General features: G+C 42.4%; 1 long non-coding RNA gene across 1 annotated transcript; it reads right to left on the bottom strand.

Moving 5' to 3' along the window:
- Positions 1–1,438: 1,438 nt before the first annotated feature.
- Positions 1,439–24,621, bottom strand: LOC139084563 (uncharacterized). The gene is made up of 4 exons (XR_011542048.1): positions 24,515–24,621; positions 9,685–9,773; positions 4,808–4,884; positions 1,439–1,543 (listed from the first exon to the last, which is right to left on the bottom strand). It is a non-coding gene; the product is annotated as an uncharacterized lncRNA (long non-coding RNA).

The raw sequence follows: 24,621 nt of genomic DNA, 5'->3' as shown, positions 1-24,621 counted from the left end.
GCTGTAGGGCTCTCTATGTCAACGACTGGCACCACTTGCCATCCGACCATGTAAGCCAGAGACCTAAGACACATCTTTTATTAATACCTCTCTTTCCCTTCCAAAGCACTAAGTCCGTTGATTTTACCCAATAACGATCTTTCAAATGCATCTACCTCTCTGAATCTCCACTTCCACTCCTTACACCAATCCAACGTCATGTCCCAGCTGGACATTCACTGTCTAAATGATATCCCTTCAAATCTGCTCTCCACACTGAAGGCAAATCTTGTTCTTATAAAAAACAAGATTAATTCATGTTTCTCCTCAAGTCAGATCCGTCTATGGCTGCCCATTGTTGTTAGGATAAAGTCGAAAATCCTTAACAAGGCATATAAAGCCTACAGGGTGGGGATTCCACCTGTCTCTCCAGCCACCTATCTCATCACTCTTCCCCTGTTTTGCCTCAGCTGTTCTTGCCATCTTTCAGTTTTCCCACACACACCATGCTCCCTCCCTTTGAAAAAGCTGCTCCTATTGCTTGAAATGCTTTCCTCAATCCCATTTCTCTTCATGGAGTTAATTCCTACTCAAGCCCCAAATTTTAGCTCAAACAATACTTCCTGAGACAGTCTTCCATGATCCCCAAAGATAATCAGTGATTTGGTGAAGGGATTGGGGCACATAACCATGGAAAGATATATTAGAATTGATGGGAGAATTTTTCAAAATATGTTTTCAAAACATATGTGCCTCTCAACTCTGCCCTAATGTGTCTCTTTTTCTTTCTCTCGCTCTCTCAAACACATGCACGTATACAAACTCACAATGCACCACCACGATCACCAGATTCTCACTCATAGTAACATACGTCCCACTTGAGATATCATTAGTTATTATTATTGGCCATTGTTATGAGCAGGAGTGTGTTATGAGACTCAGAAGCATAGAAGTGGAAAAACATTGAGAGGTACTCTTGCAGATGGTCTTTAAGGTGTCTTCCAACTACACATCTGTAATTCTCTGATGTGCAAGGTATTATGTGACGACCCAGTCAGCATTCCCACGGCACTCTCTGGAAGTATGTCCAGTTAAATTTGGATTTCAGATAAACACCAAATAACTTTTTATCATAAATATGTCCTAAATCTTGCATTGGATATACTTATACTAAAAAATTATTTGTTGTTTATGTGAAATTCAAATGTAATTGGTATCTTATATTTCTACGTGCTAAACGTGACAAGCCTACATGGGGCAAATCTTTGATAAATGGCAGTTAGGTAGTAGTTAAATTCTTCTCCCTTCCCAAGGACTGTCCTGAGACATAACAGATCACACAGTACGATGTGTCCCACAAGATCGGTATTTGGCAGACAGTTCCACAACATCATGCAATCAGCAGCCTGGACAGCAAGCAGTCGCCAGAATCTTCACATCAGCTCTTCCTCCTTTCCTACCTCACTGTACCTTTCCTTCACTCCTGCTTCCCTGGAACCAAACTCCTTAAGAAGCTTTGGCCTCCATGTGAGCTTTGGTCCTAGCTTCTGTTTCCTGCAAAACCCTGTCCATCAAGAGAGAACGGAAAAATAAACTATGGTTTATTGATATGATGGAATTCTATATAACGGTTAATATCTATGAACTAGATTTATATGTATCAACATAAATAGACTTCAAAATTGATGTTAAATAAAAATAGCAAATTGCAAAAGGCTATATACAGATTACTGTTAGTATCTCTTTTAATGCGCAGAACAATACCTATATTGTCTACAAAAACATATTATGTAGTAAAATATAAAATTATGCATGAAAATAAAACAAACCAACTTAAAGATGATGGTCATCTCTGGTGAGGGGAAGAGAGAAAAGGAATAAGAATGGAGGTCAATGTAAAGACAGCTTAACTGTACCATTTTATTTCTTAAAGAAAAAACTATCTGAAGCAAGTATTGCAAAATACTTAATATCTATTAAGTGTAAACGGTGGGGATATGGTATATAATTCTCTGTGCTTTTTTGTATGGCTGGCATTTCATAATTTTCAAAAACCTAATTACGCTTAGAATCAGCAGCTTCTAGCTTAACAAAGGACAAAGCAAGTAGAAATTGATTTCTGCGCTAGACAAGACAAAAGAAGCTGTGACACTCCAAATCTGAATTGTGCAGAGAGAGAATGTGGACTCTCCCTCTTTCAATCTTTCAACTAATGTCCACGGAACACTTCTCATGCGGAAGGCATTGTAACAGGTACTTTGGAAGAGATGATTGTATGTAAAACAGTCCACTACTGAAAACAGCTTGTAATCTGGATGGTCCTGCTTGAAAAAGAATCACATGCTATGTATTTATTTATAAGCCTGTTGGTTGGAATTCAAGCCTCAAGGACGATTTCCTCAGAGGGAAAAAAAATGTTATCAACGGTGGTTAAGTTCTCAAGTTAGCCCTCAAGAGACCTATTTTTTCTGTAATATAAAATTATCGAATTCCAGGGTTGGGAAGGACCTTAAATGTAGTTGAAATTCTGCACGTTTGTGATGCAAAATAGTACAAAACAACAAGTTTCGAAACTGGTAATGAAACAGCACAGAAAAACAATAGAGTTGAATACGAAAACAGCTTTTTCATTATCTTGAATGCTGAAGTTTGAGGAAAAGAACTAAGTAAAGGAAGCTTGGAGAGGAAGGGAAGGCTGTAGAAACTCTGAGGGGGGGTCGTGGCTGTTCCAAGGGCTTTTAAGGTTGATGGCACTGACTTTCTTGACATTTAAAATTTCTACATTCACTCTAAACAAAGAGCTTTTTTTCCCTTGATATTCAAGTTATCACTGATGATCTTATAGTCATTTATCTACCATGATTAGGGATCTACGATTCAATGAATTGAGAACCAGAAAAGACGATGTGTATGTGCTTTAGTTAAAGAGATTGACTTAGGGGGTCTTATACAAGTTCTGAGTGGATCAGGAAAGGAAAAAGAACAAGCAAAAGCACACCATGGTTTTGGCACAATCTTCCTAAATGAGAAAAAAAAAAAGAAACAAATATAGATAAGACAGGCCCTGCACTGACCACGAGGTATGACACTGGCCAGAGACAGTGTGGCTGTAGTCAGAACAAAAACCAAATACAAGATACACATTCCTCAAAAGAACTAAACAGAGAATTCCACTTCTGGGTATATACACAAAAGAATTGAAAACGAGGTCTCAAAGAGATATTTGTACACTCACCTTCGTGGAAGCTGTGGGGGATCAGAATTTGCCACCCCAAAATGTGTCTCTTTGGCTTGATTATTTTTAAGAACAAAAGACTCAGAAAGAAACTTTAACCTTTCCCCTTTACTGCCTAACAGAATTTAAGATAAAAGGCCCAGGAAGGAGCTATCCCCATAGATAACTCTAGGTGTGGTAGACAGGAAGGCACCCAGCAAGGCCATGGTCCAGCAAACATTTGTTTACCAAACATTTGCTTTTCCATCTCTGTGTAAATTGCCCTCCTTTCTTTTGAAGTCCCAAATCACTACCCTCAACATCCTCCTTTGTCTTTAGCTGAAGGTGATATAAAGGTGGTGGCTTTCCCATTTTGGCACGTTACTCAGTTTTCCTGGGTTTCTCCCCTGTATACACATTATTAAATTTTGTTTGACTTTCTCCTGTTATTCTTTCTCAGGTCAATTTAATTTTTAGACCAGCTGGAAGAACCTAGAGAGGACAGGAATATTCTTCCTCCCCTACACAGCATGATTCACAATAGCCAAAAAGTGGAAGCAACCCAAGTGTCCATTGACAGAAAAATGGGTAAGCAAAATATTGTATATGCATACAACAGAATATTAGTCAGCCTTAAAAAGAAGGAAATTTCTAACACATGCTACAACATGGATGAACCTTAAGGACATTTTAATATGTGAAATAAGCCAGTCACAAAAACACAAATACCGTATGATTCTACTTATATACGGTACCTATCAGAGTCAAACTCATAGAGACTAAACATAGAACGGTGGTTCCCAGGGGCTACAGGGAGAGGGGACTGGAGAGTTGTCGTTTAACGGATATAGAGCTTCAGATTTGCAAGGTGAAAAGAGCTCTGGAGATGGATGGAGGTAGTGGTTGCCCAATAATGTGAAGGTAGTTAACACTACAAAAGTGTACACATAAAATGATTACAATCGTAAATTTTATGTTACGCGTACTTTACCACAATTAAAAATGGAAAACTAAATAAAAATTTGAAAATACACCACAGTGAGGCAGGGATGTTGGTGGGGCAGATGGAGTGGCCTCAAGGAAGATGAAAGGGACGGAGGAGCTATAATAACATCAGGTGAAATCACTTACGGGACGATCACCGCTTCTATCAACGTAGCTCCTGGTGCTGTCTCTTCTTGCGCTAATCACCAGTTCAATCAGATACCCACATGGCAATGTTTTGACGTCTCTCCTCCCAGCCCCACAGTCAATGAAGGCAGGAGCCACACCTGCCGTGCCCACCACTTTGTCTCCCAGGCCGTCATATTAGCTGATACCTCATGGACACATAATAATATTTGTGGAATGAACAAATGAATTTGTAACCACAGTAATAATGATCCCTTAAAAGTCAAATTATAGTGACAGACACAATTTCAAAAAACAGTAAATTCTACGAGTGGTAAGACATATGAGTACCAAGGTAAATGATATCATTGTGACTTGGGAAATTCACATGGAGGAGGGACCTGAGTTGAGCCCTAAGCCTGTCCCTGCTCCACTATGCTATGTGACACCCAGCTGGACGGTGGACATGTCGCTGCTATTCCATACTGAATATGACCCACTTACCAATAATTAAATACAGGTAGCTGTTCTTTCAAGGTCCTCTGATTATATCTTCAAAGTTTCTCTTTTGTCCTGTGGGTCTGTGATTAAACAGGAGAAAACTAGTGTGATTAATTTGATTCTGCAAATACCAATTTCCCTGAGCTTCACTTTCTTCCTCTTTAAAATTGGCATGGCCTTAAAATTAAACTTCTTGGCATCCCCGGCCTGATGAATTCCTAGTAAAATAAATTGAAGCTCACAGTAAATAAAACTATGTATGTATGATAAGAATAAGACCTTGAATTTATGCAACAGCTTCTAAAAGGGTGCCTCATTTATCCACTGAAAGAGAGAAATAAAACTTCCTCTTTAAAATTGGCATGACCTTAACATTAAACTTCTTGGCATCCTAGGTCTGATGAATTCCTAATAAAATAAATTAAACCTCTTTCTATATATACATACATATGAGATGAGAATAAGACCTTGAATTTATGCAACAGCTTCAAAAGTTTGTCTCATTTATCTACCAAAAGAGAGAGAAAGAAAGAAAAAGTCTCTTTGGGTAGCAAGTGGATAAATACAAAAGTAGCATTATTATCCTTGCCTATCGAATGAAGACAAGAAGTAAAGAAAGGTCAGGCAACTTGCCCAAGGTCACTCTGGAAGTCAGTGATGGGGTGAGAATGGAACCCAGGTTTCCAGGCTCCTGGCCCACTGCATTTCTCTCATGGCCATAAATTACAAGACTGTTTAGGTCTCTAGATTCTCCAGATGTTCCCATCTCCTCCACGTCCTTGTGCCGCCCCCCAAAGCTTTCGCATTTTTTATGGAGTTGGATGAAAGTCTCCCTCTTCCTGACAGCTTTATTACCCCAAGAAACCATTATCTCCTTCAACTCAGAAAGTTATACTCAATTGGTGGTGCAGTAACCAAACAGGAGTCAAAGACATTTCTATGATTGATGCACCCTTCACTGGAAAACAGCTGAAAATATTACTGCTCTGATATTCCCATTTTTTTCAGGCCTAAAGGTTAATCAGTTGACCAATGTTACACAGAAAGTCTTTTTAAAAAGTCCAACAAAGAGATCGTGTAAGTTGGAGAACTCTTCACCAGGCCAAGAAGAGTTGTTAGTGTCCAGAAGAGAAATTTGAACAAATGGGAGAAATGGAAGCCTTGTCAAGACCATGAGATGCTTTGGTGGCACTTTATGCAAGTGAAGGGATCAGCATCTAAAGGGCACCCAGAGGGGCTAAAATTGCTTATGAATTTGACCGTGAGTCCTCATGGAAAGAAGAAGAAAACAGACGTGAAAAATATAGGCGGAGAAAAGAAACGATACAGAAAAACGAAGAAAGAGGAAAGAGAGGAAGAAGGGAAATATAAAAAGGAAAGCGTAAAAGAATGAAGAATATATTTATCATAACTAAAACAGTATTTACAGCTTATAAAAGGCTTTCACCTGTATCTGCTCATGTAGTGTCAAGACTCCTGCCAAGTAGATAATATCGCCGTAATTTGATGAATGAGGCTCATATGCCAAAGATCAGAATGTTAGGAAGTAGAAGGAGGCAGGCCCAAAAACAATTCTTTTTGCCATCTCCACCAAGAACTCAAGGAAGCTTGGACTGGGTCATATAAGGCTACATTAAGCCTAGACTCTGACAGTGGCCCCCGGGGACGATATGGGGACCTTCAGCTGTGTAACACAGGGTAAAGAACCCCAAGAGCCTTCACTCCTGACTCTGCAGAAGTTCTACAGCTCCAAGAAAAACAGAAGAGGGAGGATGGCAGGGGGACCTGCTTCTTCAAAAGTAAATAGAATTGTAAATGTTCTGCTTTTAGAAAGAACAGCACATGCAAAGATCCTGTGGCACAAAACAATGTCTAAAATTAGAGAATGATCAGGGTGGATGAAGCATATGGCGAAAGACGAAAAATACAACATGATGCTGGTTGAGTGACTGAGTGATAGGTCCTGGAGAGCCTTACAGACCATACCGCAGAGCATAACATTTATCCTATCGGCGATGGGGAGACTTCAAAAGTTTTAAAGACAAGAGGAGGAGTTGCAAATGACATGATCAAATCGGGTTTGGAAAAATAACCCTGACTGCAATATGGAAGAAGAGAAGAGCGTCTATGAAACAAGACATGGAGTGAAATTCTTGCATGGAAATAGGAACTAAGAGAAAAAGGACAGGGTCTAGAGACATTTTAGAAATAGAATTGATACATGGAACCCATGGAGGGAAGGAGTTAGTGATGATTCTCGGCATTCTGGCTTCCATAACTGGGTAAATTGTAGTGACATTCATCAAGACTGAGAAGAAAAAAATTTTTCTAAGGGCATACAGCAGTCCCTCCTTATCCGTGGTTTCGATTTCCATGGTTTCAGTTACCCAAGGTCAACTTCAGTCTGAAAATATTAAATGGAAAATTCCAGAGATAAACTATTCATAGTTTTAAATTGCCAGTGGTTCTGAGTAGCGTGATGAAATCTGGTGCCTTCCAGCTCCATCCTGCCTGGCTGTGAATCCTTCCTTTGTCCAGGGTATCCATGCTGTATATGCCTCAGTTAGTCACTTGGTAGCCATCTCGGTTATCAGATCAACTGGTAGTGCTTGCATTCAAGTAACCCTTATTTTACTTAATAATGGCACTGCAGCGCGAGGTAGTGATGCTGGCAATTCGGATACGCCAAAGAGAACAAGTAAAATGCTTCCTTTCAGTGAAAAGGTGAAAGTTCTAGACTTAATAAGGAAAGGAAAAAAAATCATATGCTGAGGTTGCCAAGACCTACAGTAACTTTTATTACATCATATTGTTATAATTGTTCTATTTCATTATAACTTATTGTTGTTAATCTCTTACTGTGCCTAATGTACAAATTAAACTTTATCATAGATATGTATGTACAGGACAAAACATAGTATATATAGGGTTCAGTGGTATCCGTGATTTCAGGCATCAGGGTCTTGGAATATATCCATAAGGGGGGACTACTTTGTCCTGCACTAACCTCTCTGGGGATGGAAACAAGACATATAAACAGATAATTGCCATATAATGTGGCAACTACAATGATTGAGATATGCTGAGACTGCTAAGGGAACCTGGGAGGACTATCTGAGGACTCCTGGAGAAGAAGCAAGAGTAGGAAGAAGGAAGAGGAGGTCAGATCAGGTGTGGTAATACTGTGCTGAATCGAAAAGGCTGGGTAGCAATGAACAGGGTAAGTCGGGGTGAAGGAGAGGGTGGAAGGTCGAGTGGTTTGCAAGTGTGCTTCCCAGAAAGTAGAATAAGCACTCCTGGGAACTTGTTAGAAATGCAAATTTTTGGGCCCCACCCCAGAATGACTGAAGGCGAATTTCTCGGGGTGGATCAGCAGTCTGTGTTTTCAAGCCCTCAAGGGAATTCTGATGCGCACTCAAGTTACACAACCGGAACTGGCAGGGAGGTGGCAGAGGGAAGTGAGCAGCTAGGGACATGGTTTCAGAACCAGGCTGCTTCAGTTCAGATGCCGGCTCTGCAGTTTGCTGGGTGACCTGAAGTGAATTACTTAATCTCTTTGGACCTCAGTTTCTTCATTCCTGTAATCATAGTACTTAATTCATAATTACTACGTATCAAGTGCCTGGCACGTAAGTGCTATGTTGTTTTTTGTAGTGATAGAGCGGACGAAGGGAATGGCAGGAGCAAGGGCAGGGCTGTTTTGCACGTAGCTGCTGTTTGAGCATCAGGCATGAAGCAGGGTGTGGCAAGAGTGCTGGAGAGGCCAGCAGGGGATGGATCACAGCGTTACAGGTTTGAAAAAGACACCTGGGATCTTCTGCGTCCAAAAAGATGGACTACTTATACTTTTTCCTGTTCCTCCTGCTAAGTTCACCTGAAAAACCTGGATATTATAAGACTCTGAAAAGTGGGAAGAAGAAGGCAGACCAAGAAGGGACCTCCGGACCCCAGGACTGACACAGTGATGCGTTCAGTGGATTTTTTACTGATGTACCTGGCAACTCAGAAATGCCATGGAGCACAGACCAAAAAAGCCCCAGCAAAATCCTGCTCTCTGTAGCCAAAGGACCAGGAAAAGGGCAGCCCAGAAAGACAGAAAACTCTGAGATAATACCAGCTCTACTCCAGGCAAATGCCCTAGAGAAAGCTGTGGCCCCACGGCCACCCACACCAGCAAAGGCCCAGTAAGGAACCTAGATTCCGCCTCCGCCAGGCTGTCACCAGGCCCCCAGCCTCCACACCAGGGAGGTGTCAGGGAGGGTGGGTGGGATCTGGGACTTCATTGCCCATTGGGGAGTAACAAACCTGCCTTCATGGTGTCAATGGAGACTACACAGAGGCCAGAACTCCCACCCGACCCAGCAGTAAGGAGGAGCACCCACTCTTCTTCCACTGGGGCACCCCGCTCCTTCTGCAGGATGTCAATAACTGATTTGTGACATTATACTCTAACTTTGCAAGGGTTACTGTTGGGAGAACTTTGGTAAAATTTTCTTTAAAAATTTGACTTAAAAAATTAAAAGGAAAACTGAACCAAATCATGTGGCAAAGGGGAGCTATTGGATTTAAGCAGAGTGACAGATTAGATTTGTACCGTAATTAACCTTTTCGGGTGCAGTTGCACAGAGGCTCTGATTGCTGAAATTCATCAGAGAGGAGCTTTGGCATACACGCTGTAGGCAGCCTGCTCTGCAGAAAGAATCTTCCTTTTGGCATCATCAGAGCTCATATCTGGTCTCCCTATACCTATTAACTGCAGGAGACGTCCATGGAGCCCAAAGGACAGTTTGAAGCTTCCGTGTTGCTGGGGTGATGAACCTAATACCCTGTGGGAAGTCTTGAGGGAAGCAACCGGGAGGCTGATAGATGACATTACTTACACAGAGCAAGATCTTGATTTGAGAGGTTCTTGTTTCTGACAAATATGCTTGTGAACCAACTCTATTAGCTCCAGCAGGATCTGGAAATCCTAAAGAGTAAACACAAATCAGTGTGATCCGTGACCAGAGGAAGCTGCGAGACACTTTTTCAACAAGACAGATTTTTGAAAATTAAAACCGTAAGATGCTTCCTGTGCAATCAATTTGTTTCCACTTGTGCAGCTCTGCTTCCATCATTTCAAGCCTTGCACCCAGGTGAGCTGGAGCTGCCCTGGCCAGCCCGGGGGCTAGGGGAGGGAGGGGGAGGAAGAAAGCAGTTTGGTGATCAATAAACACTTGTGGAAACCCTGCAGTGGAGACAAACGCTAGTTGTCGGGGAGTGTTGAAGGGAAGATAAGTCAGAGAGTGCTTGAGCTCAAACAGGAGGGAGCTCATGGTGGGCTGGAGAGGTCAGAGTGGGCTTCTAGGAGGAGGTGGGGCTTGAGCTGAGTCCTGAGAGCAGTCAGTACTCAGATAGAGCCTGACACACAGGCCTTAGGGAAAGAAGAAGGGACCTGGGGTGGAAGAAGAATTCACAATTAGGCGAGGTGTTTTCAACACAGTGCTATTGTTAATTGGGGCCATCAGTTCCATTAGCAAAAACTTGAAACTGATAAGGAAAGAGTTGCAAGAGGAATCTCTGAGGTGATTTGTTTTGTGCAAAAAAAAAATAATAATAATAATGAGTAAACCAATTAAAAAAAAAAAAAAACCCAGTTCATGGTCACACACTCAGCACTGGAAGCATGGATGGCTCAGCCTCAGTCCCAGCTCGGAAGGACTTCACGTTCACGCAGTGGAGACACACAAATACACCGATTAGGTGTCAGGTGTAAGCAGGTAGAGTGTAAGAGCCACAGAGATGGCCTCTCCCTTGTTCAATTCACTTGGGAAAGGCTGCTGAAGGCGAGTTGTTGGCTATCTCTAAGAGTTGTCTAACCCTGCAAGGAGCACTCTCTCCGGGGTCAGCAAAGCCCCAGACGTTAAAGCATCAGAAATACAGCAAATAGAAAGGCATTATTGTTACATTCCCCAAGTTCACTGGGCACCTCCTGCGTGCCCAGCCCTGCCATTGGGCCTATGGATTCTCAGAAAACTCAAGACGTGACCTTTCTCTACCCTGAGAGAGCTCTGCCTTCTTGAGAGGTGGCACACACGAGCTCACACAGGTGAATTATTAACTCAAGAACTAGTAATTCAAAAAATGTACCAATGTAATCATTGCAAATCAGTGTATCTCAAACCTGAATAAGCTATGGATCCCTTTTAAAGAAGAATATTTTTCACAGATACCCAGTGTTGATTTAAATTATATTTTATTGTAAAGTTACTTAAATCTGTAGAAACAGGAAATCAGTTATAAACCCCTTATGCTTACAGCTCTTACAGTAAAATCAAAACAAATCTAAAAATTAAATACAAATAAAAATACAAGACCAAAAAATTTAAAATAGCATTAACTTAATATGATAGTTGATGATATTCTACTTAAATTTGATTGATACTATTGGGCATATAGTGGAAAAATATATTTGAGCATATCCTATTGTATTTGTTATCAGTATGAATCTTCTGATTTTGAACACGATGAATCATCATTTGAGTCACTGTCATTGAGTTCACTGTCCTCGTTACTGTGCTTTATTTCAATGACCTCACTTTTAACCACCGATGCACTATTTTGGTAGATCAATCAACTTAACAGAAAATGCAAAACTGGAGAAAAGATCTCCCTTGCCCTATTTTCAAAGCCATTTACTATTAGTGAAGTGTTACAAGAAGGTACATAGAAAGAAAGAGTGCACATAACACGTCTGCTCACAAAGCCAGCGTGGTGCTGCCTGCTGCTGTTCAGATTCTTATACTGCTGTGTGCCCTCTGATCGTCTCATTTCCCTCCATTCTTTTCCATTCAAGCTTCTTCAAAACCTTTGCTTATGTGGCTTGGCTGGTTTTGAAGCTTCTGCAAGACCTTTTGTTAATATGGCTTGCTCATATCATTTGGCCTTCAATTGGGACCACCGACGCACTGAAATCTCAAAATGAAACTCAGGCAGCTGCATGCAAATGATGGCATAAGCTTATATTAATTTTAGACTTATCATTGAAATTAAAACATTCTTGTAAAATCTGAGGATACCACCCGGAGGATAAATCTGGGCATCTTCTGAGATCTAGGGATCCCAAATTGAGGAAGGAAGTACAGTTTGGATGAAATGGGGAGATGAGTAAAGCTGCTGAGGTCATGGAAGGCTTTGGGGCAAGGATGTAGTTGGAGCTGGATGAGAAGATGTGAGGGACTTAGGGAGTCAAGGAGGAGGAAGAATGAACCACCGGGGAGCAGACATGGATATCTGTGAACCAACCACATCATCTGACGCCACTCTCCTCTTGTTTCCTGCCCACCAGTCTTCCTTAGGTCACTGTAACAGACAGAACTATCTCTTTTAAGGTCTTTTTTGTCATTGTGTCCCTGGATGCAATTCTCAACACCACACATGTTTCCTAAGGCTGGCTCCTTCTCCATCATTAGCTCTGAACCAAAATCTTCGCTGACCTCCTAATCTTCATGAGGTTCCTCCTATTATCTTTTCACAGCACCCACTCTTTTCCTCTGAGACTCGTGATAGTTTCCTATTGCTGCTGCAATCAGTTAACACAAACTTAGTGATGCTGCACTACAATGCTATCCTCTCATAGTTCTGGAGGTCAGACATCGTAAAGTCAAGGTGTCAGCAGGGCTCGGTTTCTTCTGGAAGCTCCAGGGAAGAATCTGTGTCCTTCCCTTTTCTAGTTTCTAGAGCCCACCTGCGTTCCTTGGCCCATGGTGTCCTTCCGTCATCAAAGCCAGCAGCTTAGCATCCTCCAGTCTCTGTCTCTGCATCCTTTGTCACATCGCCTTTGGAGTTGACCCTCCTGCCTCCCTCTTATAAGGATCCTTGTGATGACATTGGGCCCACCCAGATAATCCAAAATAATCTCCTCATCTCAAGGGCCTTAACTAATCACACTTGCAAAGCCCCTGGTGCCACGTAAGGTAACATCTTCACAGGTACCAGGGGTTAGGACACGGATATCTTTGGGGGCCATTATTCAGCCTACAACAAGGCTCTTACCGCCACTCATAATTATTTGTTTGTTTACTTTTTTATTGTCTATCTCACACATCAGACCCAGGTTCCAGAGGTGAAAGAACTACGACTGTATTATGGTGCCGAGTGCATAGCAAATGTCATTAAATACTTAACAAAAGAATAACAAATAAAGGATTGGCAGGATACGTGAAGATGGAAGGCATGGCCGAGATATCTTCCAAGGAAAGTGGACATGGCTATTCTCTCTATGCCAGATTTCACTAATGAATGGTAGAAAGCCAGCCAACCTTGCTCAAGATTCCTTCCTTTTACTGCCCCAGAGTATATATCAACCCTAGAAAAGGCCTCTAACTGGCCAAGTTGGTTGAAGTGTCCCGTGGACCAATCCTTGTGGCCACGAAAACAAGGTGATGTGATTGTCAGAACCATCAGAGCCACCAGGCTGGAGCTGGAGAGGAACATTTTCGAAAAAAGGTCATAGGGGTGCTGCTGCCAGGCAAGGGGGAAAGGAATGTTGGGAATACAGGTAGAACCAGTTTCTGCCCTACCGCATCCCAGCACTTAAGATTAATAAAAGCTATCAGTAAATCATCTCAAACCTTTTAACTCTCTTCCTTTCCTTCTGTACGTATCTACCATCTCTAATTCTTTGTCCTTTAGACAATTTTTCTCCGTCCTCTATCTTTCCAATTTTTTTCTTTCTCCTCCAAAATACACAGCTGATTTATAAAACTGAACTGTTTATTTAAATGCATTATACCTACCGAATAAAACTTTGTATTCCCAATTCTTATTTTAAAGGAAATGAGTTGGAACATTCTACACTTAAGGGTGCAATGAAGAGAGCCCTTGGTTAGAAGCTTGGGGTCTTAAGATCTGGTACTAACTAATTCTCTAACTAGCTGTGTGATGTAGACAGGTCACAAAGATTTGACTTTGAATGTCTTTCTGTAAAAGCAAGAAATTGGTCTAAATTATCTCTGGGATTGTAAACATCTCTGAAATTCTGTTACACAAAGGTAATTAGCTACTATGGGAGAGACGTTCTTCATAACCAGGATGGTGGGTTTCATATAATCTTGGGGGTTTGTTTTGTTTTGTTTTTAGGAATCATTGACCTCCAATAATAATAGGGATAATAGAAATAGCATACATTTATTGAATGATTACCATGTCCTAGGCACTGTCCTAAGTAGTTTACATACGTCATCTCACTGATCCCCATTTGGGAATAACTAAAGCACTTCGACAGAAACATGCTCAACCCATGCATTACAGACTCCTGGCAACAGTCCTTACCCATGAGAGGGGATCCTCAAATCAGGACAAGTAGAGTATTTAGCTGCCCTAAATGCTGTATTTGCGTCCATCTCATTTAATCCTCACAACAACCTACAAGGTAAGCGTTAATGTGTTTCTCCCCTTGGCTGACAAGCAGTCACTTTTTAAAAGGAGATGAGATAGATCAAAGATGGCCACATGTTATTTGCTGCTCTTCTGCATAAAAAGTGGGCACTATTTCCCTTTCCATTGAATCCAGGCTGAGCCCATGACTTACTCAGACCAACAGAAGTTACACAGGGCCAATTCTATGCTAAGGCCTTGTTCTGGCAGCTTCTCCCTTCGCACCCTGGAAATACAGTTGCCATGCAGTAAGGAAGTCCAAGCTATCCTGCTGGAGAGAGTATCACATGGAGAGGCAGACACCAGAGAGAGAGAACTGAGCCATGCGGAGGAGGCTTCCGGCCGACAATCAGCACCCAGGCCCCAGCCATGTGAAAGTGGCCTGCTTAAATCTTCCAACCAGCTAATCCACCACTTCAATGCAGCCACATGGGACACCTCAGAGGAGACCAGCACAAAAACTTCTAGTCAATCCTCAAACTTACAAGAAATAATAAATCATTGCTGTTTTAGGGCACCAGTTTTGGGGTGGTTTGTTACACAGAATTATATATGCAAAACAGGGATAATGAACTCTTTCTCATCTCCTCTCTGCTACACAGGTGCTTTGACCCAGTGAGAGCACTGAAAGACAGAGTTACTTCATATAGGTTAAGGGATGTAACATACCCTTAATAATATATAAGGGAAACTGTTTTCCCACGGAGTATAAGAGAGTTCAGCCTGGAGTCAAATGGCACCAACTTTAGATCTTGCTTGTGCATGAAACTAGACAGACAGCAACAAAGATGAATGGAGAGATTTGGCCTTCCCAACAATCAAAGCCGACTGACACATGATCAGTTTGGCTGCTGCAGTCAGAATCCATCACAAAGAGAGAAGAAACAGCTGGTTTGCCTTGCTGTATTCTCAGCAACCAGTCGTCCGCATCATTCTATTCCATAGGACCTCAGGGGTCTGAGATCTTTGCTCCCACACGACTGCGGGTGACAGATAGTGACCCCATTGTCACCCACACACGGTGGAAAGCTGCATGGTTCAAGGTCCACCTTGGCACTTCCACCTTCTGGATTGTTCTCAACACTTCAAACCCCTGGATTTAGATCTTTTTGTCTGCTCTGATCTGCATTCTGTGGGTGAGTTTTCCTGACGTCTACATTTTTGCAGCCTGATCTAGTTCCATCTATCTGACCTTTCAGGTTTAACAAGAATACTCAGGCCTCTGGTTCAGGCCTGCTTAGGGGATGACCCCTTGTCAAGCCTGTGGCTACCCATGCCCCTGCCCCACTCAACTATCCAATAAGCACCCTCTGAGCACTCACTAAGTGCACCAAAGATAAAAGAAGTAGTAGATTGACCCTTGTCCTGCTACCAGGAGCATCCACATTAAAAAAGTCCTGTTTTCCATCTCTCCAAGAAGAGTATTGGGTTCCACTTAATAAATACTCTGGTAAATAGAAAGTTATATCCTATACATGGACATCCAATTTGCAATGAATCAGAAAATGGTAAAATACGCCTGACACTAAAATTATCCTGCACAGAAATCAATCATTTTTTGAGAATTCATGAGACTCTTCAGGATCTTGCAAAGCCTCTGGAATATCGTTATGAATATCAGCTATTATTCTGCTTACAAAGCAGAGAAATGCCAATTAGCAGAGATTTCCTATTGACAGAAAGCCAGCTAAGCCAGCTGTCACTTGGGGGAAAGAAAGATATGAGCAAAATAGAGAAAATATGCAGAAATTAGAAAGTAGGAGAGAAAGCATACATTTTTTACTAATGCAAACTTTGAACCTTCCGGTGTCCAAGCTTGGGACAAGGCAGGGGTGAAAAGCGGTTGGCGTTTCCAGTAAGTGCTGTGTCTTCACCAGAACCATCTTTCTGACTCAGACCTGGGGTCCGGCTGGGGGGGGACTCCCTTACTTTCTCCTTTTGGAACAAAAGCTGCTGGTTGTTTGGAAAAGATGAAATCTTTCTCACATCCTAAAAGGATCTGGGGAAGGTAATTACTGAAAGGAGATTTACGTTCCAATCTTAGAAATACAGAAGCCACTCCAAAAGGGGTTTCTAGGTCACAATGCAACCAGAACCACTGACCGTGTTGTTAATGGCACCCAGCTGAGTTCTGGAAATATTTTTCAGAGAAATGTCCAAAAACCAGAGTGAGGAATTAGTCTTCCCACAGAATTATTTAAGGCCCCTAATTTGTTGAGAAAGGAATTACTGGTTCAAGACTTTGCAAGGCTGCAGTAATTAAACTAACAAATTATAAGTACATTTATCTGGATAAACAATATTCATCACTCAGAGGGTATGGCCACTGTAACCCCCATGCTCAGCATTCACAGTTCTTCCCATCGGGAACCTATTGCTCTGCGCTGTGGGAACTGTCTGCTGAGAAAGGAAGCATTTCACCCGCAACGCCCCTCACTCAGGTCCTTGGTCTTTCCAAACTCTAAATGACAGCTTCAGATTGCAGGGGAAAAGGGAAGGAGGGAGGGAGGGCCCATCCATTTTAATGCCTGCAGCAGCAGGAAATTAAATCTCCACTATGCAAAGCTCTGTGGCCAGCGTAAGATATGAGAAGAAATAGCTAAGTGTGGTTATAAATGGGAAAGGTCAAAGACTTATTTTTCTTCTTCACCTTTATGCAATTTATTGGGAAACTGGCATATCATTACTCAAAAAGATAGAAATGAGACCATTACAGTTTCTTTTACTTGGCTGGCTGAGTCAAACTTTGCATTTGAGAACAGTTCCTCATGGCAGGGGTGAGGGCATTTACGCTGCCAGCTTTACCCATGGGTAGGAATAAAAATGATAAAGTCTGGGCACCCTGTCTACATTCCCAGTTAATGATTTGCATGTTATTTAATGATGTCCACACCGTCACCGCAAACCCGACAGGCTCACTTGCCAGTCCATCATCCAGATCACTAAGAAAAGATTAAATAAGAGCTTCGACTTAATGAGTCCTTTGAGTTGACTCAGAGTATTCGAAAGCTTCTTTTGAGGTGCAAACTCTCTCATTGGTTCCCTGACCTGATCTCTTTGGAAATAAGAATGGGGAACAGACCCCCCTGTCTAGCATTGTAATGGTCAGCATCTGCCTACTCACTCCTGCTTTAGCTGATTAATCTTAACTCTGAGCCTCCACTAAGATGTCCACTTCCTCCACCTCTTCTCTCCTGCCCTGTGACTGCAGCCGTTCCCCGCCACTGCTACACGCAGGTACCCACACGCACACAGCCACTTCAGTTGGTTGTTTGGTGCTATGAACTGAATTCACATGTTAAAATTCACACGCTGAAGTCCTAACCCCCAGCACCTCAGGATGTGATTGCATTTGGAGAGAGGGTCTTTAAAGAGGTTAAATGAGGTCATTGGGGGGGCCCTAATCCAAAACGACTGGTGGCCTTATAAGAAGATGAGATTAGGACACAGACATGCACAGGAGAGGCCATGTGAAGACAGCCTGGGAAGACAGCCATCCACAAGCCCAGGAGAGAGGCCTTGGAAGAAACCAACCCTGCCCACACCTTGACCTTGGACTCCAGCCTCCGGAAGTATGAGAAAATAAATGTCCATTGTTTAAGTCCCCCAGTCGGTGGTACTTTGTTATGGAAGCCCGAGTAGGCTGGTACAGCTGGTTTGTCCCTCAACCTGCATGGAGGAGCTGACATCCACTGAAACATAAACTAAGTGAGAAGGTCATTCCTGGCTCCTGCCTCTGAAGGGCAGGTGGATTAACTCAGAGTGGCCTGCAGGAGACCAGTACTGGGGTGATATTCTTAGGTGACTAAGGAACCTGCATGTTGAGCTTCTCCTGTGTGTCTGTGCCTGCCAGGCTGCTGGAGGCGTTACTGGGAAAGTCAGCAAGACTGAGAGATGTCACCTGATGGATCCCTCAATTGAGCACCTCAAACCAGACTTAAGAGCTAAAAGACTGGAGAAAGGAATGTTGGATAATTTTTGCTAATTGATTGTTTTAAAAATTTCTATTACTCATCTATATTCACAATGATATAGTTATAAAAACATCTTCATGAAATCTTCAGCTAAATTAATAAATGTATAGTGTATGGAACTAGGGAGGTGAAACAGAGTCCCATTACCTCAAAAATATTTTGCTCAGCTCAGTTCCAGGGGCCTCATTTCAGCCAGATCATGATAGAGAACAATGAGCATGGAAAAGCATTTGGAAAACATGTCATGTGAGAAGCAGTTTTTTTAAATGGGCGTGTTTAGCCTGAAAGTAGGATGATTCAAAGGGCACAAGACAGTTCCTTTAATGCTTGAAGGGCTAGCTTGTGGTTGTGGGGTTAGACTGTTTGTGTAACACCCAAGGAACAACCAATACCAAAAGGAAGACATTACTGACAGGGACTTCACAAAGTTTTAACAGAAACATCCAATAATCCTGGGGTTGAATTAATTGTTAACTATGAGTGCATTTCCCCCAAATTAAAAAGTGATTTTGGGGCTGACCCAGTGGTGTTGTGGTTAAGTTTGCTCACTCCGCTTCCTTGGCCCAGGGTTCATGGGTTTGGATTCCGGGTGCAGACATGCACACCACTCATCAAGCCACGCTGTGGTGGCATCCCATGTACAAAACAGAGGAAGGTTGGCAACAGATGTTAGCTCAGAGGCAATCTTCCTCAACAACAACAACAAAAAAGTGATTTGAAGTTAAAAATCAGACATTCAACCAAGAAATATTTAGCAAGTATCTACCAAATGCAGAGTTCTGGCCTGACCTATGTGGAGGACTTCTGTGCTTTTGTCTGCCCACTGTTCCTATTTTGGGGGGAGAACTGCTCTTCCCATATTTCCACTGGTCATGGTGAGGTTGTCAGATAACAGTGCCCTAGCTCAAGACTATGCGCAGTCACAAAGTAGGGCATGTGACTCAGGCTAAGTCAATCATAGCAGCTCACACCTACAGCAAATGAATGGCCAAGAAGAATGACTGATCCAAGCAGGTCCAATGAGGCCCTTGCCTGAGTTAGTTTATGGATGTGGGGAGACATACACACAGGTACCTTTCCCTAAAAGTTTGCTAAGCTGGGAAGACGTGAACCTGTAGCTTCGAATAGCTGTTCTGCCACCACAAAGACCTGATTTCTCTGCCACCTTTCCTTTCTTTTTTTCTTTGTTTTTCTTTTCTTGCTCTTATGCTACCTTAAGCTGGATTTCTCTTACTTTTACCCAGTAGAGTCCTGACTAACACAAGTTTTTATTCATTGAATGAATAAATTGCTTTGGAGGAAACTAAGTAGTAGAAGACACAGTCCCAACATCAAAGACTTTATAGAATTGATGGAAAAATCCTTTTAAGTTGAAGAGACAGGTGGATAAGTAAATGGGCAGTTGCGATAGAAGAGAGTGGGTGCCATAGGAGTTCAGAGAAAAGAGAAATCTCTATAAGCTGTAGCTGTTATAATGGTTCCAGAGAGGAGGGAGAATTTGAAGATCTCTAAGGATGTATAGGAGCCGATGGAGGTGAAGCTGGGGGGAGGGGGCGGGGTACTCACCCGGGGCAGGGGGAATAGGTCTAGCAAAGGTCCACGAAAGGATGTGGAGCATCTGCAGCTCAGAGAACAGACCAGGTTACTCTGGATTTGAGGATTCATAAAGAAGATAAATGGAGAAAGTATTGGAAAGGTAAATTGAAGCAGACACTGGAATTCATCAAACACTAGATTAAGGTGTTTAAACAATTTCAAGCCACTGAAGATTCTCAAACATGGAATGGTGTGATGAGAGCAGAATTTGAAAATGATGAAAGTGTGCAGTAAGAATTTGGAAGCAAAGCTGGGAAGAGGAAGAGGGACCAGTTGGAGGAAATGATTCTAAAGTCTCTGACGGTGATAACGAAGACCTGAACTGACAAAGGCCTAAGCACGGGACAAGAGAGGACTTGAACCTGAGCTGGGTTCTCTCGATGCCCTTTAAAGATGCACCGCTTTTAGTGACACACAAAAACCGAAAGGACACACAAAGTGAATTTTGTTTTAGCTCTTTCTGCCCAAGAACAGATTAGATTTTGCTCATTCAGTTGCTCTCGTTGTCGTGTCACCAGCAGGGCACAGCTCTGCATCGACTCACACAGATTCCCAAATGCTTTAACCTTTTTAATCAAGAAAGGTCTATAAAATGTATTGGCCCCATTGTGATGGATTGCATGTGCCTTTTTGATCAAATACCCAGTAACCTTTCTTGGGACTGCAGAAAGAAAACTTAAATATCATTTTGGAACTACCATCTGCGAATGACAAGTGAATAACCATTATCAACCAAAATCCAGAGAAAATACCATTTGTATAGCACCCCAGGGCTCAGGAGCTGTTTCAGAAAGAAGCACTCCTGCATTCAACCATTTAATAAGAAACATTTATTGAAGATTTACAGTGAGTTACACTAAAATACTACGAAACATTTATAGAGTCCAGTACAGCAGTACAGCTTTCAAACTCTGTTCATCTATTTCACCTGATTTTACCCTTTCAATAAGATATTAAGGTAGATAGAGCTGATATTACTACCCCAGTGGTTAGGTGAGGGAAACGTGAGGCTCTGAAAAGTAAAAGGACTTATTCAAAGGCTCTCAGTAAGCAGTATTGAACCCAGGCTTGAGATATGAGTGTTTTGATTCTAAGTCCAGAGGACTTGATATTAGAATATGACATATGGGGGGAGGGGCTCACTCCTGGGCCTTACTGCAGGGCTGGGATGCATCCTCTATGCACAGAGAATGGAGAAGGTAACAGTGGACTAGACAAAGTCAAGTCCAACATTGCCACAAACCAGCTGTGTGACCTGGGGCAAGTCACTTCCTCTCTCTAGACACCAGTTCCCCATCTGGAAGAGGAGATGATGAGAAAAGTATACAATAGCCCAAGAGTAACGGGACTGAGAACAGAGCCCAGAAAGCACTGCAGTGTAAGTCTACAGAGGAGTGGGAGCTAGTGGGACTAGGGTGTCCCCTTGAGAACCACAGCCGTGTTCACCCCAAAGTCACCAAGGAGCCCCACAGTAACAACTTATCCTAAAGAAGGAGTGTAAGGTGCTGAGGAAAGGGTTCGAGGGAAGAGTTGATTTAGAGAACACATGGTGTCTATCTCTGAACACGTCTCCAAGCCAAGTCCAGCCTCCTCCAACTCATGCCTGAGACTAAGGAGAAGACAATAAATAATAATAACACCACTACCAAGGAAGAGGAGAAGAAAGAAGAGCAAGAGGAGGCAAAAAGAGTAAACTGCAACTATTTTACTCAAATCTCTGTAAGACAGTGAGTACTAGTGTGTGACATTGGCTAAGCCACTCATCTCCATTTTCTCACTGTGAAATGGACCGCTCTACTACGTACCTCCTAGGATTGCTGTAGGATTAAATGTGGGGATGCATAAAGCACTTGGCAAAATGCCTGGTACATGATTCTTATACTTCACAGTATTGTTGTTATTAACATGGCTTTACCGCTTTGTAGCCTGGTAACAAAGAGCAGCACAAGTGGTCCCTATTTGGGGTTTCTAGCAGACCGCTCTTGTTTTGGCCTAGCTAGTATTCCTTTTTCTAATTACAAAACCTCTCTTTCCTATGGGAAATCCATTGTGGTGGTTGCACACGACCAACACAACCATCTTCAGCCACAGGGAAGGCGTATAACCAGATCTGGCCAGTCAGAACTTCCCATTCTCCTGACCACAGTGATGGGTTCTAGAATGGGCAGGTGACCACAGCAACACCAATCCAAATTCCCTCCATGTGACTTGATATCTGTATTCTTGGAGAGACGTCTTTCTTTGTCTGGGACTGTGAGCTGAAATTATGATACGGGCTTGGAGAGCTCTGAGAGAAAAGCTTTGTGAGAAAGAAGCCACAGAGGGTTCAAGCACAGCCAAGAGAAGGAGAGCTCAGTCTTGATGTACCCCAAAGTCCAGCTGCATAGGAGTCTGGCTCCACTCTTTGGACTCTTCCGTTAGGTGAGCCAACAAATTTTCTATTGGGCCAAAAGCAACTACAGTTGGTTTCTGTTACTTGCAACCAAGAGTCTGAACTAATGCAGATTGTTGCTGGAGTAGGTTGGAGCGCAGAACAGACCTAGCAGCCTGAGTGCCAAGGCACACCCTCTTCTATCTGGAAGAGAAGGCAGGGCAGAGTACCAAGGAGGACTTAGCCTCCAGCTGCATTTTGGCTGACTCTGTAGGCCATATCACCATTGCAAGCAAGAGCAGAAGAAGAGGAAACAGGCAGAGGCCAGGGGTCATTGGGAAGGGCTATCTGCTAGAATTCAAATTAAAAGTATATTGAGTTTTTTAATTGTGTTTTTCCTATAAGATGCATCTTACTTTACTCTTTCTTATTTTCTTTCCACATTAGAAAAAGCCATTTGATCCAGCTTTGGGCTGGGATTTGGTGTTTACTCCAAAGGAAAGAATGAAAACATCTTTCCTCCCTCCCTTCCTCCTACGCCCTGTGTAAGGATGGCATCGTGTTTCCAAAAACTGAAACTTTCTCACCCTGAGGAAGGGAAACAAGTTACGTGTTGCTGATGATTTGGAGATCTGTCTGTTGGGCCATTATGCTCCTCTATACTTCACCAAGGATCATGTGATAGAAAGAAAGTGGGATTTTGCATGTTGGAAGAATAAAGAAGGTTTGGTTTGGAACCAACTAGAGTAGGAAGAAGCCAACTAGAAGAGGCTCTAGGTCAAAATCCGGAGGCTTCACCCTTGTTCCTAGAAGTCCTCTCTAGAAAGTCCGAGTCAGCAGACAGAGAGAGAAACTGCTGGGAGGGACAACATCCAAGTGCCCTGAACCCAGGCTGAGCCCAAGACCTGACTCTGGCCACTTGGGCCAGAAACACCCACGGAGTTACTGTCCGTGGTGGACAGGAACATCACTTAGCCTGCACCCAGGAGATCCCTAACTGCCCAGGTCTATTGAGATGCAGCCAAGTTCTGCCTGTGCCTCAAGTCTTCTGAAGCTACGTAATTTGACTGCTTTGAAGATACTTCCCACAATGCTTCAGCCCAAGAAAACCACTAGACCCCTCTTGGAGGGGAGGAGGTTATGGAAAAGAATTTCTGTACCTGTATTTTCAGGCCATGCTGGGCATCCTAGGGTGTCCAAAGCAGGGAGATTAGAGTGGACTAATAATCCTCACATGAGTATTAGTAAAGCATGGAAAAACACTCGTAGGACATCCGAGAGCAATCAGGAATCTATAGGCAGTCTATGCATTTATTTCACTTTCTCATTACCTAAAACAGTAAACTCCAAAATTTTGTAATTGAAAATCCATTCAGTAAAAATTTTGAACATGCATTCCCTAATTACTTATACTTACTTATTTGTGAGTTACATACGTATACCATAGTTCTAATAATATGTATATTATAAAACACACCAAAAAAGGATATTTTTTAAAGATACAATAAAGAAACAAATAATGTTTCTACTAAATATCTTGTTGAGTACATTATTGGCCAATATGTATTTAGGGTAACTTTTGACATTAGCAACAGTGACATAAATTCATATTTTAAATAATTTTCTTGATTTCAATTTTTTGGGCCAACATCTTATTGGATGATTACATTGTCACTATTTTTACCTCATGTTGTATCTTATAAAGATCTTGCACTAAAAGTAGAAGTGTTGGCTCTACCATCTGCCCATGCATTGCATGTTGTTTGCATTATCAGTGCCACTTTAAACCCACAGTTTCATTTCAGAACTTTCTTAAGCTATTTGTCCATTTTGTGCAGGTTAACTGAGATATAGCTAAGAAATATAATCAGTAAACCCATTTAATCAGACAGTGTATGCACATTAGAAACAAGCAAGGGAGTGGGTCCCCACTGTCAGTACTCCCATCTGGTAAAGCCTCCACTCATGCTTCAGGGTACTTCGAGTCCTACAAGGCACGTGACCGCACACCATATAGACCAAGTGAGATGAGGGTCCAGTGTCGCTCCATAGATAATACCAGCAAATGTTTTATTTGCTTTTTAGATAACAAGTAAAATAAAATAGGAATTCTACTATTTTCCCAACAGCCTAGTGGATCATATGCCACAGCCCCACCCACGTCACAGACCCCATTATAGAGATGACTAGCCTCACAGCAGGGGCTATGTCACCTTCCAGTACCTCTCCCCATTCTCCCTAGCCCTGCAGCTAGAGAAACATAGCTCCCATCATCAAATCTTCCCATTACCTATCTGATAAAATCCAGATTCCTTAGCTTAGCCCTGAAACTTTTGTGCCCAATTGCTCTACCTTTCCAGCTTTATCCCTTTCTCTTTCTCCCACATAAACCCTACAGCCGGCACCAACAGTCACTTCTCTAACAGACCAGATTCTTTTAGGTCTTTGCAGTTGCTCTT

This window comes from Equus przewalskii, chromosome 7 (genome assembly GCF_037783145.1).
Source record: "Equus przewalskii isolate Varuska chromosome 7, EquPr2, whole genome shotgun sequence".
Lineage (NCBI taxonomy): Eukaryota > Metazoa > Chordata > Mammalia > Perissodactyla > Equidae > Equus > Equus przewalskii.
This window is presented reverse-complemented; position numbering and strand designations above follow the sequence as displayed.